This window comes from Tenrec ecaudatus, chromosome 4 (assembly GCF_050624435.1).
Source record: "Tenrec ecaudatus isolate mTenEca1 chromosome 4, mTenEca1.hap1, whole genome shotgun sequence".
Classification (NCBI taxonomy): Eukaryota; Metazoa; Chordata; class Mammalia; order Afrosoricida; family Tenrecidae; genus Tenrec; species Tenrec ecaudatus.
Window position 1 is genome coordinate 102,435,391 of NC_134533.1, and position 14,722 is coordinate 102,450,112.

Sequence of the window (14,722 nt, forward strand, 5' to 3'; positions counted from 1 at the left end):
ACGTAGAAAGTAAAGGAGGGGGGTGCTCATTAAGTCATATGACAGAACATCAAATATTCCATGAAATCCACTTTTCCCTCTTGAGTTAACCCTCTCCTTGGTCCTCTCAACTGAATTTAATGTCACCTGATTTGGGGGTCACTTCCTCGTCCTCCTCTGACTGCTTCCATTTGTTTATATCTCCTCTAATGAATCACCGTATACAGGTGTTGTCTAAAAAAGCAAAGTAGAAAGAATTATTTTCTACCTTCTCCTTTGTCCTTTTCCACTTCTTTTTTTAATCCAAACCTCAGTTTCCTTGCATTACACCAGAGAATTCCAAGAATTAGGAGGGACTGAACCACGGGGCCTGGCTGTTGTTGTTGTTATTTAGATGTGCTTCTGTTTGAGCCAGTTCCTGTCAATTCTTAGAGGAAAAATTTGATAATAATGGCTATAAAGAGTAGAAATAATTCCTTTAAATGAGTTTATTTCTAATCCTCAGTGGTGTAAAGCATTTGTGATCAGAAGTAAATAGGGCAATCTAAGACAACCCATTTAGAGTCCGAACCAAAATGCCTGACAGCTAATGAGTCCAAACTGACCCGAAGAAGTGATTTTCCCAAAGCCTCTTTACTGATTGAAATGGGTCCTGTGGATAAAGAGAGATAACATTATTAAAGTAAAGTGGTTTCACAGGTTTGACTTTCACTTCCCTTTTCTCTAATCCCCGGAAACCAAATAAAGGTAGGGTTAGCTTATTCTAGCAGCAGGCGTCATTGCCACCAACAATGCAGCTACTTACTGTGTGCTTACAGTGTACAAACACTTCTCAGTCCTTCATGTCTTTGCTAATTTTAGTTCATTCTCATTCAGGAAGTTGTTTACCATCAGGAAGTTGTTTACCAATCCTGTTTTACAAGTAAGGAAACTAAGGCACAGAAATATTAGTAATTGTCCCTATCCAAGTTCACACAGGTAGTGAATGATGGAATATAGTGATAAAGTACAGGTTCTACCATCCTTATTAAAATATATAAATATATATATATATGTTAATCTCCAAATCTATGTCTTAATTGCTCATACATTTGTGCATAGATACCTGTTATTAATGAGAGAACTATTAATAACAAGCTTCACTAGGGGATGGCATTGTTCCTTTTTGAACGGACTTGCCATGAACCAAGGCAGCTAAAACCAACACATGTAAGGAAAAAATAAATTACAAATATTTTCAAAATAGATATATTTTGAAAGAGCACTGGTGGCATCGTGTACTGTAAGGAAATCCCAAAATCCCAATAGGGAATTTTAACCTCAGGAAAAGAAATCCTCAGTCCATGTCCATCATTCCAGACCCTCTTCCTCCTTTTCCACCCACCCTGTCTGCCCTGGAAATCCCTGCCGATTCTACTGCTGGGACCTGGCTCACTTCTGTGACTTTACTGGTGCAGATAAAGTGTAAAAGCCATGCCCACCCGACATTCAGGGCCCAGATCTTCCAGAACGCTAGTTCCTCTGGGTTCCTGGCTAATACCTTTTCCACTGTCAAGTTCTCCAAGAGAGCCACCTAGTCATTTCCGAGTCACAGTTTTGCTGTTATATTACTACACATTGAACTGCTGATGACAAGCTGAATGGTTGAAACTTACCATCCACTCCGAGGAAAAAAGCTGAGGCTGTCTGATCCCAGGCCAGTTTAAAGGCTCAAAAACTCCAAAAGGAAGTTTGATTGTGTCCTTTCGGGTCACTGTGAATCCTATAAAGTTGCAATTCAATGGCAATAAATCAGATTAATTTTAACAAAAACTTAAGAGTCATCTTGTTTCTTTCCTTTTTTTTTTTTTTTTAACATTTTCTGCTGTGCCCTTCTCTCGGAATTCAAAGTTATTGCCCTTTATCATTAAAAAAAAGAAAGTTTCATTCCCCAGATCCCCGATGCCCCTCTCAGACATCCGTCTTTCCTTCCAACACTGGCTGAGAGCTGTTAGAAATCAAGTCTAATCTCAGGATTCCCAGGAAATTCTGCAGCCTGCTCCACTTGCAGGATACAGTTCTAGCCTTGTAAGCCGATATCCAATCTAGAGTTGTTTCTTCACTGCTTTTCCAGTCTCATCCATGCTCAGACCCTTAATTTACTTATAGTTCTTATCTCAGCACACTCTTTATATATATATATAATATATAATTATTGATATCTGCATTTTTTAGAATCTTAAAATGATTTGAACTTCCCATAATTATATACCCTGTATTTTAACATATAGACTTACCTTGTCCAATTAGTTACCGTATATACTCGTGTATCAGCCGAGTTTTTTAGCACATTTTTAATGCAGTTTTTGTGGTAAAATTGGGTGACTCGGCTGATATTTGGGTCGGCTTATCCTCGAGTATATACGGTAAACTGTATTAACATCTCTGTCACCACTAGGATGGGCGGTGCATAGGAAAAAAGGCTTGTGTTTTATTCTCCTTTATTTCTCAGAAAAGGAGTCCTGGTAGAATGAGGATAAGCACTTGGTTGCTAACCTCTATCAAACCCACTCCATGATTTTGGTATACCTTCCTTTTTCCCTCCTCTTATTCTCATCGCCAACCACTCTTTCAGGCTTCTAAGATAACGGCACCTGTGTTGACGTCACACTCCAAGTATAAAGCACAAGAGTTCAAATCCCAGAGGCTGAGAATTGGAATGAGTTATTTATTTTTACACTCCTCAAACTATTTTCTGTTTTCCAAATTTCTTCTGATGACGGTTTCATAGAATATTTCGCTCTTGTTGGAACCTCTTTCAATGTTTGGGCTCACAGATGCTGAATGTATACCTGAAAAATAATTGGGGAATTAGAAGACTCCAGGGGCATCATAATGTCCATTGTCATCCCAGCCTCATGTACTATCTCATGTCTGCCCTAGAGTTTATCACCAGGACTGATTCTTCTTCTGTCTCTTCCTCTCTATGAGTCATGTTCTGTAAATTTGCTCCAAGACATGATAGGTGTCACCTTTAAACTTGTCTTTCTTCTAGGATGGGTTATCAGAGAAGCAAACTGTCTCTGAATTATAAACATGGATAAAATATTATTCTGAATATATTACAGATAAGAATATGCTATGATAGTAGTCAATAATAGCATCTTTGCACCCACCTTAAATAAAGCAAAGAGTTACAGTAATAGTGCCCCTTTGACAATACTTTATTTTACATTTCTTTAAGGTTGAAATGCACTAGCATGTTGCCTGAAAAATCTTTTCCATCTCCTTATCCCTTTTAAAACATATCCATTCATTTGGCCAAAAATATACTAGAATAGAGCCTACATAGAAAATAACACACAAAATATTGGATAATAGAATAAAGAAATACACTACATTGCAATATTAGAAGAGAAAAGAAATTTATAGTAAAACATAATGCACTGTAACTAGAAGATGTGCTTCCACTGGATTTCTGCGAGGTCTTCGGGTCTTCATTTTCATATTATTCCCTAGAAACCATAAGCCTTTGCAATTTCCCAGTTACCTTCAAATCATCAAAGTGAAAAATAGTTCAGCAGTTTCTCATCTGATATAGTATTTTAACATGTAAAGACAACTATAGCTCGTTTCATGCTTCCTAATTTTCACTTGGCTGTATATAAGTTATTGCTTTTAATGATAAAAGAAAAATTATCTACTCATTTATTATTCAAATTTTGAACTTGTAAAACATGTATACCAATCCACTGATTCAAAAGAAATCTCTAATTCAGAGACTTTACATTTAATTCTACCTCCATCCTTCAGGTTCTTTCCCTAGATTCGTGCATGACGTGTCCCTTTATATCATTTATAGGGAATATAAGCTTCATAAGTACAGAGAAAACCCCTTGCCTTTTTCTCTGCATCCTAAACATTTTGTCAGTGTCTGGCACATAATCCCATTCAGTAAAATATTTGCTGAATGACTACATTAAGTGGAAGTGGTGACTATGTTTGCCTTATCCTTAGAAGGCTATGAATAGCAATGCTTTATATTTCTGGCAAAGCATGGATTGAATTGGATCACTCCGAAATATGTGTTAATTTATGTGTTTAGTGTTATGTAATTATAGTGTCTTAGTTATTTAGTGTTGCTATAATAAAAATACCACAAGTGGATAGCTTTAAAAACAGAGTTATTCCTTCACATTGTAAATGCCCTAGCCTCTCTAGTGTTAATTCTTGGACTGTTATTCATAAGGTTGCTGATTCAAACCTACCAGCTGCTTTACAAAAGAAAGATGAAGCTAGCTGCTCCTATGCTCAGCCTCAAAACCCCTAGGGAGCAGTTTTAAGTTGGCCTACACGATGCCATGAGAGGAAAGGTAGTGTGTTTTGGGTTTGTTTAACGTTAATGAGGCAGAATGTCATCTCTAGTCATTGCTTATATCTTGAGTCAATCTCTTTGGGGCTATAAAAGACATTATACAGGCAAACAAGGATCAGAGAGACATACCAAAAAAGAAGATCTGCCCCCAATAAAATGATTTTTTTTTAAAAGATCTGGAGCAGAATGCATTTTTTGAACCCAGGTCCATAAAGTTCCCAAATCCAAGGGAAGACTGATACTGGATGCCTGGGAATCTCTCAACTCTGCTACTCGCATAAATATTGCACATAGACAAGGACCTTCCTTCAAAACCGACAGAGAAAGGTTGTCCCTAAAACTGAGACCCTGACAGCAAACTCCCAGCTTCTAAAACTGTGAAGCAATTGCTTCTGTTTGTTAAACCCATCCATCCATGCTGTATCTGTTATTAAAGCACCAAATAACTAAGACCAAGGGCAGCACATACACACATGAAAGAGAAAGAAAAGATACTTCATTTAGAGTCCAACATATTCCTGAGGGTAAAACTTCAAGATGACTATCTCAAGGATGGCTACTGAAGGCGATTGTGACATCTCTTATTTGTGCAGATGTTCATGAATAAATCAGAAATCTACCTACATGGTTCTCAGCACCCGATAAGACGATGTTCTCATGGTCCTGTGGCATGCTGTTAATCCACCACATATATTCTGATTCTTTCCCCAAATATGACAGAAGCAATAAAGCTATTAGACCCACAAATAGTGTATGATAATTTCAACTAAAACTAAGGATTCGCCTTAGTAAAGCATTCTCTTATTCTCAGAGTTTCCCTAATGTATACATGTCAAAATGCTAATGAGCGCTCCTGTTTTCTCGTTGTTTGGCTGTCATAGCCAAGGTAATTTCACTGTTTATAAGAGAGCAGCAGGCTGAACAGTCTTCCTGTCAATTGTTTCACAATTAGTGACAAATTGGATTTGGGGGGAGGGCGTTCGAATTAATCTGTTCCTTACTCAGTTACAATGGGACATGTTTTATTATAAATATACTAGCACCAATTATACATTAAACAGAAGTTTCTTTGTTCTTGAACTTTTAGGTTGCTTTACACATGATGGGTGGGTGGGGGTGAGCAGGAATAAGTGACCCAGACAAAATTATAATTTTAATTGAGAAATATATATATATATATATATATATATATATATATATATATATATACAGATACATACACAAAAAATACACTGTCATAGTCCACTGATTTTGCAATTGCTCAAAACATTGTTTTCCAAATGATCTTTAAAAATGCAAAAATTCCCAAAATAGGTCACAGCTTGGTATAAATTAGTTGCTCATAGATTATTTTCTGAAATGAGAGATTCAGGTTGTATGAATCATTGGATTCCTGTGGGAAAGAGTGTCACTGTGAGTTTAGAAATGGGGGAAAATTATTATCATCATCTCTTATCTGTTTAATATTATATTTAATGCTCTATAAGACAGATAACTATTGTCATTTTGCAGGTAAGGCTAGAACAATGACTTTCAAAAATTTATTAATTGTGAAGTTGAATTACTTTTTTTCCAAAGCTTTTAATTTTTAAAAATTTTTATTAAGTTATAAATGAACATCAATTCAATACTTCACTTCTATCAGGAAGGGTTGTACAATATTGCCACAATCACCTTTGGAATCTTTTCTTCCTTCCTGTACTCATTTATGTTGACTCCCTAAAGCCTCACCTGCCCAAGGTAATCATCAATCCACTTACTACTTTAGTAATGCCATGCATCTCAGTTTCCCTATGCACGTAAACATACAATACAGGGCAAACAACAAACAAAGTCACAGAAACAAACAGCATTTGTTGTGTTTGGGTTTTTTTTTTTTCCTGTATTGGGCTATCATTGTGGGTGTCGTGTGATACTCATCACTGTTTTGAAATGCATCCTTGGATGGCTAGTGACATTTTCTCATGTATTTGGTAGCCATGTGAGTGTCTGGTAAATGCTCTGTTTGTGTCCTTTGCTAAAATTTTAATTGTATTGTTTTATTCTTATTGAGATATTGCAGAATTCTATATCTTCCAGTGGTTATTCTCATGTCTGTTGTGTTGTGCTATGTTGAAGAAGGTGTCGCTCCCATTCAATGTTTTATTGTGGTTTTTTGGCATGTGTCAAAATTCAGTTGCCTGTAGCTGGATATTTTTATTTCTGAGTTTTCTATTCTGTTCCACTGGTCTATGTAGCTGTCATTATACTAGTCTCAGGCTGTTTTGACTACTGTGGCTGTGCAGTAGGTTTTGAGGTTGGGTAATTCAAGGTCCCCAACTTTCCAACTTTGTTCGTGTTTATGAGGAATTATTTTCTTATCTTGGATTTCTTCCCTTTCCACAGCCAGTTGAGAATTAGTTTTTCCACTTCCTTAAAGAATTAAGTTGAGATTTGGATAGGAATTGCATTGAATTTTAATTGCTTTAGGTATTATTGACATTGTCACTATAGTAAGTCTTTCTACCCAAGAATACCATCCATTGTCACCCAGTTTTCTAATAGTGTGGCCCTTGTGTGTGGCTGTGATGCTGGAAGCTTATGTCACTGTTATTTCAAATGCCAGCAGGGTCACCCAGAGGGAAGAAGTTTTAATAGAGCTTTCAGACTTAGAACAGAGTGTAAAGAAGGGATAAGCTGTCCACTTCTGAGGAATTAGCCACTGAGAACTTCATGGACAGAATGAAAAGATGGGTTGACATAGTGGCTACATTGATGGGATCAAACATAAGAACAGCTGTGGGGATGGCACCGAGTCAGGCAGTGTTTCCCTATGTTATAGACAGTGTCACTGTAAGTTGGAACTGATCTGATGGCACCTGACTACAGCAAATACTTATGAACATGTGATATTCTTCCATTTGTGTCTCTTTCGGTTTCTTGTCCTAATGCTCTGTAGTTTTCTTTGTACAGGTCTTTTGACTCTCTTAGTTTATTCCTAAGTATTTCATCTTTTGCATGGTTCTTGAAAGCAAGAGATCTTGCCTACTTGATGTATTTTTTCAGAGTTCTTTTCACTGATATACATGAAGCTGATTGATTTTGCTGTTGTTGTTAATCTTGTATCCTGCCACTTTAGATCATTGCTCTATTGCTTCCCACAATCTCTTTATGCAGCCCTTGGAGTTCTTGCTACGTAAAATTATGTTGTCTATAAGTGGTAGAGAATTCTGGTCTTTTATACCCAATTTTATTCTCTTGATTTCTTTATGTTTTGTAATGGTTCTGGCTAAGACTTCCAGAAGACGTTGAATAAGAGTATTGGTGGGGGCATCCTTGTCTAGTTCCTAGTCTCAGAGGAAATGTTTTCAGTTTCTGCCTCCACCTCCACACCCTATTGAGCATGATGTTGGCAGTTGTTGTTTTTTTGGCCTTTATTATGTTGAGGAGTTTCCCTTCTATTCATATTTTGTCGAATGTTTTTTATTAGAAACCAGTGTTGGATATTGTCAAATACCTTTTCTGTGTATATTTATATTATTATATGATTCTTAATTCTTTGTCTTATTAATGTAACATTAATTTTTTTCTAATATTGAATTATCCTTACATCCCTGGCATGAATCCCACTTGTCCATGGTGTATTTATTTTTTGATATGTTGTTGAATTTTATGTATCAAGTTGCCTGGTCTTAATATCAGTGTTATGCTGACTTGATATTAAAAATAGGCAAAGACCCCATAAAGACAGAAAACCAATATCCATCATGGATATAGATAAAATATTTCAACAAAATTCTGGTTTAATTCTTGATATAGAATTCAGCAGCATACTTACCTGGCAGGGGAGATACCATGATCAGGAAGGTGACTTTCCCAGGGTGAGGCTTATCCATTGTACTCCGGATGTGCTGACCCCTGCGATTTCCCCAAATGTGGGAAACTCGACTGTATAATTTGTGGTAGTGGGAGACTGCATTTGCACTCTCCCCTTACAAATAGGAAGAAAAAAAAGAATTCAGCAGCATATCAAAACAAAATGCACTTATTTCTATTAGGTTTATTATTTTCTTCGGTTGCTGCAAGGTTCATACTGCACTCTGTTATAGTTGTTGGAAGTGTTTTCTAAAGATGCTGATAGTGGTTTTCTCTTATTTTTTAATGTGCACATTTGATTGTTATAGATTGCTCTCTGTTAAGTGCTTTTGCTGTGTGCCAAGGTTTTGATATGCTGTATTATAATTCTTATTTGTTTCAAGCAATGTCTTAATTTTAATCCTTTATTATCCAGTCTTTTTACATAGTATGTTATTCAGTCTTCATGTGTGTGATAGGTAGGTTTATTGTGCCAACCTGGACAATAGTAATATGGGAGATTACTAAGGTTTCAAAGAGATACATGATCCGGCAAGGTCCACCCCTCTTTCTCTTGCTCTCTGGTGATCAGACCAGCGTGTGGCTGCTTTAGCTAGTTCTCTGCCTCAACTTGTGAACTACACTGCTTGTGGGACAGTCAACTATGGATCCTTTCACTAGAGCTTGAGGTTCATAAGAGAACTGCTTAGCCACACTGCTGGTGTGTACATCACTTGAGCTAGAGCCTGGTGGATCCTGTTATCCTGTCATGCTTGAGTTCAATATCCCATTCAGGCCTGCTTTGCTAAGCTCCTGAGCTGCTGACTGTTGGTGACCCACCCTACTGTTTTCTGTCTATGGGTGGACTGCCTGCATTGCCTGAGGGAAGACTCAGCTGTCTGCTTCCTTGACCTTGGACCCAGCAGCCCTTCTGAGTTGAAGGACTTACAGTATATTACCTGTTCCACAGAAGTGAGTTGAACTGAGCCCTCTGTCCTGCCGTGTGAAAAAATTAGCTGTTATATTTCTTCATGCTATATATATATATATATATATATATACATATATATATATATATTCTCTAGAGAAACACACGTGTGTATGTGTCCTGGTTTTGTTTCTCTAGAGAACTCTGCACAACAGAGTGTGTTTGCTTTTATGTTCCTATTCTTTCAATTGTAGACTTTCAGTTGTATAATGTTGCTATTTGCTAAAATGTCTTGCAGAATCTCAATGTGTTTGCATTTTATAAGGCTTGGTTTGTAACCTAGTACTTGGTTCATTTTAGAGTATGTGCCATGTGTGCTGGAGGAGAACATGTACTTTATTGCTGCTGGTTGCTATGTGCTGTATATATAAGGGGGCATCCCCCAAAAAACAGAATTTTTTTCAAAGCTGTGTATTTAATTTTTTTAACAAATAAACCTTATCACCTTCAAAGTACTTTCCATTACACTTAACACATTTGTCAAACCTGTGATTCCATTCTTGGAAACATTTTTCAAACTCATCTGTTTGGATGACTGACAGTACCTCCCTTGTTTTTTTCTTCATTTCTTCTATTTCATCAAATCTCTGTCCTTTCATGTCCCTCTTCACTTGCAGGAACAAAAAGAAGTTTCACAGAGGTAGGGTGAGTAAGGTACTTGGGGCAAGAGAGGAATGCTGTTTAGGGCCCCAATCTGGTCCAATCAGATGGCTGTGTGAGCAGGTGCTTTGTTGTGGTAGCAAAACCAGTCCCCTGTCTGCCACAAATCATGCCTTTTTTATTTTTGTCTCACACTGTTACACTATCTTCTTCTGATCCCCTAAATAGAAAGCTTGATGAACAGATTGACCTTGTGGAAGGAACTCCAAGTGTACAATGAGTCAACATTTTTGTCCCGTTGGGAAGTTGAACAATGTCCAGAAGGAGGTTTGTCATCAATCTCCACTCCACTTTTTTTGAAATCTGAAAACTACTCTTACACTTGAGTTTTCCCATAGTGCTGTCCTTGTACACTGTGTTCAACATCACAGCAGTTTCTATGGCATTTGTCCTGTACAGAAAATAACATTTCACAGCCGCACGCTTTTCTCTTAAATTGGCCATCACAAAAACTGAGGTTCAAGTGAAACTGCTCTTATGAAAAAAATTCACTGTGACCAGAGAGAACCTTCCCTGGCAATGCTACTGGGTGCATTAACTCAGAGCAAGTTGCTTGCTGCTTGCCTAAAGGGAGAAAAATGCATAATGTGAAAGCTTTGCCGGCAGAGATTTTCTTTCTCTCTCTCTCTCTCTCTCTCTCTCTCTCTCTCTTTCTCTCTCTCTCTCTTTGGGTACCCCTCTTATGTAGGAAGTCAAGCTTGTTGATTATGTTGTTCAGCTCTCTCATTTCTTCATTGCGTTTCTCTCCTGATGACTTGTCATTCCTCAAGAAGAATGTCTTGAAATCACTATTATTGGATTTCTCCCTTCCACTCTAAGGATTTTATTGATGTATTTTTTGAGTCATTCATTGATTTCATAAATGTTAATTATGGCTATATGTTCCTGTCCTGTTGTTTTGCTTATCATTATGTAGTATCAATTCTTGTCTCTCATGAAGCTGATTTGTTTCTGATGCCCAATTCCTGTTGGCTGATCTTAGATTCTAGTATTTAAAGTTATAGAATTAACAACTCAAATGTTTTGCAGAGTCACTTATTTTTATTTCAATAACCTGAACAATTTTAAAGAGACTTTACTCTATCCTCAGAGAATAAGCCTCTCATTAAAGCGCAGAATGAAAATAAATGGACTATTGTGGTTCCTAAGTCTTACTTTTGATAAACTGAAGGACACACTCTTGGAAATCTTATACATGGTCACTATGAGTCAAATTCAAGTTGATTTGTGGAAAGGATATAATGACTTCTCTAAGATAAACCTCCACTATAGTCTAAACCTTTTAACTTTTATATTGGTTCCTCACCAAACACATGCTACCCTCCTCTACTACTTTAGCAAATGTTGCAACAATAGAACATAGGATAATGGTTGTATCTTGCAGCGAACTTAGAGTATGTGGTCTAGCTCATCTATCTGTAACCTTGATAATTCTCACCAAATGACTGAGTTTATTGATGTTACATGCCATCATATCAATTCCCATTTATAGTGACCCTATGAACAACAAATCAATATGCTTGCTGTTGAGTCCCGTGCAATCCTTCAAATTGTTCTTACGTTTGAGCCCTGTTGTCACAGCTACTCTGTCGATCCATCTTGTCAAGGGCCTTTCTCTTTTATACTGCTCCTCTATTTTACCATGCATGATGTCATTTTCTGATGACTGGTCTCTCCTGATGTATTGTCCAAAGTACATGAGACAATGGCTTGCTATCTTTGCTTCTAAGGAGCATTCTGGCTGTACTTCTTCATTTTGGCAGTCCATAGTACTTTCAATATTCTTTATGAGTACCATAATTCAAATGTACTAATTTTTCTTTAGTCTTAATTACATGATGCCCAACCATCCCATCCATATGAGGTGATTTAAAATACCATGCCTTGGTTAGGTACACTTTAGTCCTAAAAGTAACATCCTTGCTCTTAAACACTGCAAAGAAGTCACATATAGCAAATTTATTCAATGCAATGCTTAACTTCCATGAGCATTGATTCATGATCCCAGCCAGAAAAAATCTTTTAAAATGTCAATCTTTCTTCCATTTAACATGATGCTGTACAATTGTCCCAGTTGTGAAATTATTTGTTTTCTTTACATTATGCTGTACTGAAGCCTACAATCCTTGATCTTCATCAGCAAATGCTTCAAGCCCTCCTTAATTTCAGCATGTTTTGTCATCTGCATCTCACAGATTAATAACCTTCTTCCAATTCTGATGCCACATCCTTCCTCCTACAAGCCAGCTTCTCTGATTATTATTTGTTCATCATACAGATCTATATGATGAAAGAATACAACCCTGACTTACATCTTTCTTGGTTTTAAACATGCACAGTCCCTCATTCTGTTCACACAATGCCTCTTGATCCATGTATAGGTTCCACATGAGTACAATGTAGTATTCTGGACTTCCCATACACCTCAAGGCTATGCATAATTTGTAATGGCCCATACAGTCAAATGCCTTTGCATAGTCAATAAAACTAAGTAAACACCTTTCAGTTATCGTCTGCTTTCAGATCCATCTGACATCAGCAATAATATCCGTTATTCCACATAGTCTTCTGAATCTGACCCAAAATTCTGGAACCTTGTCAGTAGATGCTTCCCCTTCTTTCTGTGGTTAATCTTAGAAAATCTTTCTCATCTTAAATGATTTAATAATATTCATTATACAATGGATGTTAGTCTGAGTACACTAGAGGAACAAATCCAATGACACTTGCATGTGTGTAAGATAGAGCTTTATATCAAAGAGCAATTGTATGTTGAAAAAGCATCCAAGCCTAGTTAAGATCCAGTCCGTAAGTCCAATATTAACCCATATGTCCAATATGAGTCCATACATTCTTCTTTAGACTTTAGGTAACACATGCAATGATGCCAAATGCAGGAAGATCACAGACTGGTAGGTGGAAAGTCTTGTGGATCTATTGGCAGTGGAAGCATTGCAATGTAGAAGCAAAGAGCGGGTGTGGCCCATCTCCAGAAAGAAATAGCGGCTGTTCCCAGAATCCTTATGAGAAGGCCACACCCCTAGCGAGGCATCATAGGCTGTGACCTAATTGACAGGCTGGACTCCACCCCTAGACCTATTTATCAAGTTGGCATGAGATTATGTAACTACCACACAATATCAATATTGAGTGAGTTAAATCACACTCAGAAGTGCCTGGAAATTAAGGCCCTGCTTCCTTCAGGTCTCAACCTTGAAAAGCCTATGGAGTAATTGCACTCTGCACACATCAGAAATGGCTATAGAAAACAACAGCAACAAGAAAGATTGTCTTCCAATTACAGCATTTGTTTTCAGTCTCCTAAACTCCACTCTGACAAGTAGTTTGTGGTGTAGTGAATTACACATTGAGCTGTGAACCCCAAGACCAGCAGTGGGAAACCATCCACTAAAAAGAGATGATTTAACCCACAGGAGGAAGATGAGACTTTCTTCCTCCATAAAGACTTAAAGCCAAGGAAACCCCAAGGGGCAGTTCTACCTTACCCTATAAAGTTGCTTGGAATCAACTCTGTGGCAGTGAGTTTAAGGTTTATAACATATACATAGAATCACAGAAATTGATTTTTTATTCTAGAAACACAATTAAAATCTTATTTTATTAATTGGGAAAGTAATACTCCAAAAAATAAGTAATTTATCCAAGTATGTAAGTCATTAGGAATATTATCCCATTCTCTTCACAATCAATTTATTGATTTTTCAATATATTCCTATAAAGGATTACAATCTCAGAAACCCTATATAGGTCTCTATGAGTCAGAAAGTACTTGATGGTGGGGGGTTGATTTGGTAAGAATTCCTAATGACACTGCGTGTTATGGATTAGGCTGCTAAACACAAGGTTTGTGATGCAAACACACCAGGCATTTCATGAAAGAGAAGTCTGTCTTCCACCATAAAGAGTTAAAATCTCAGACACCATATGTACCATCACTATGAGTTGAACCAGCTCAATGGCAGTGGATTTCAATTTTCATTTTTAGCATATTTTCAATTCAAGATCAACTTATAATTTCTTCTATTCATATATAAGTGGAAACATGTATATCAAAATCAGTGTATTAATTTGCATAGTCTGGCATGTGTTTCCTGAGTATTTGCTAAAATTTGTATTCTAGTCAGCAATTATCAATCAGAAATCCACTATATATGCTATGAGAGTTCGAAAATGGAAACATGGTGGCTATCAGAATGAATGACCCAGGTCTGAGACCTGACCTATTCTTAGAGTTTGCTTATGTTTATTTGCTTATATTTTGCAACACTCACGTCTTTAGACAGACTTAAGTCAAAACAAAGGAATTCCTTTATAACTCTTTGGAATAGTAAGGTTTTAGGTCAAATTGCCTGAGCCAGGATTCTCCATAGCTTGTCAGTTAACACTTACTAATACCCGTGACCAGACTTAATACAATATCACCACAGTTAATCAGTTGTAAGTTTTCGTTATGTAGCGTATACATTAGATGGTGTAAGATACGGCAAAATAATAATAATAATATATAGTAATACAGATTCCTGGGGAGTAGGGTGGGGGAAGGAAGTGAAGGGATAAAGGGGGGCTGATATGAAGGAGTTCAAGAAGAAATAAAATGTTCTGAAAAAGATGGGGGGAGTAATTGTACAATTATGCTTGGTCTAATTGAATGATGGATGGGTATAATATCTGTAAGTGCTCCCAAAAAAATGACTTTTAAAAAAGATTAGGATGGAATGCAACACTCAGATCACAACCCCGAAGCAGTCGATTGGATGTTTTCTAGGAGATCTTGCCTGCTTCCAATAGAAGTGGATACTACCAATAAGTGGATACTTTAGAAGAGCTTGCTTCCTTTTTGATAGGCCGGGTTCCTACTTCTGGCTCATTAACTCTTGTTGCTTTGA

The 14,722-nt window shown here is 37.1% G+C and overlaps 1 non-coding gene across 1 annotated transcript; it reads left to right on the forward strand.

Moving 5' to 3' along the window:
* The first annotated feature begins 8,142 nt into the window (after window positions 1–8,142).
* On the forward strand, window positions 8,143–8,304 carry LOC142447629 (U1 spliceosomal RNA). Its single transcript, XR_012784298.1, has one exon. It is a non-coding gene; the product is annotated as a U1 spliceosomal RNA (small nuclear RNA).
* Window positions 8,305–14,722: the final 6,418 nt, after the last annotated feature.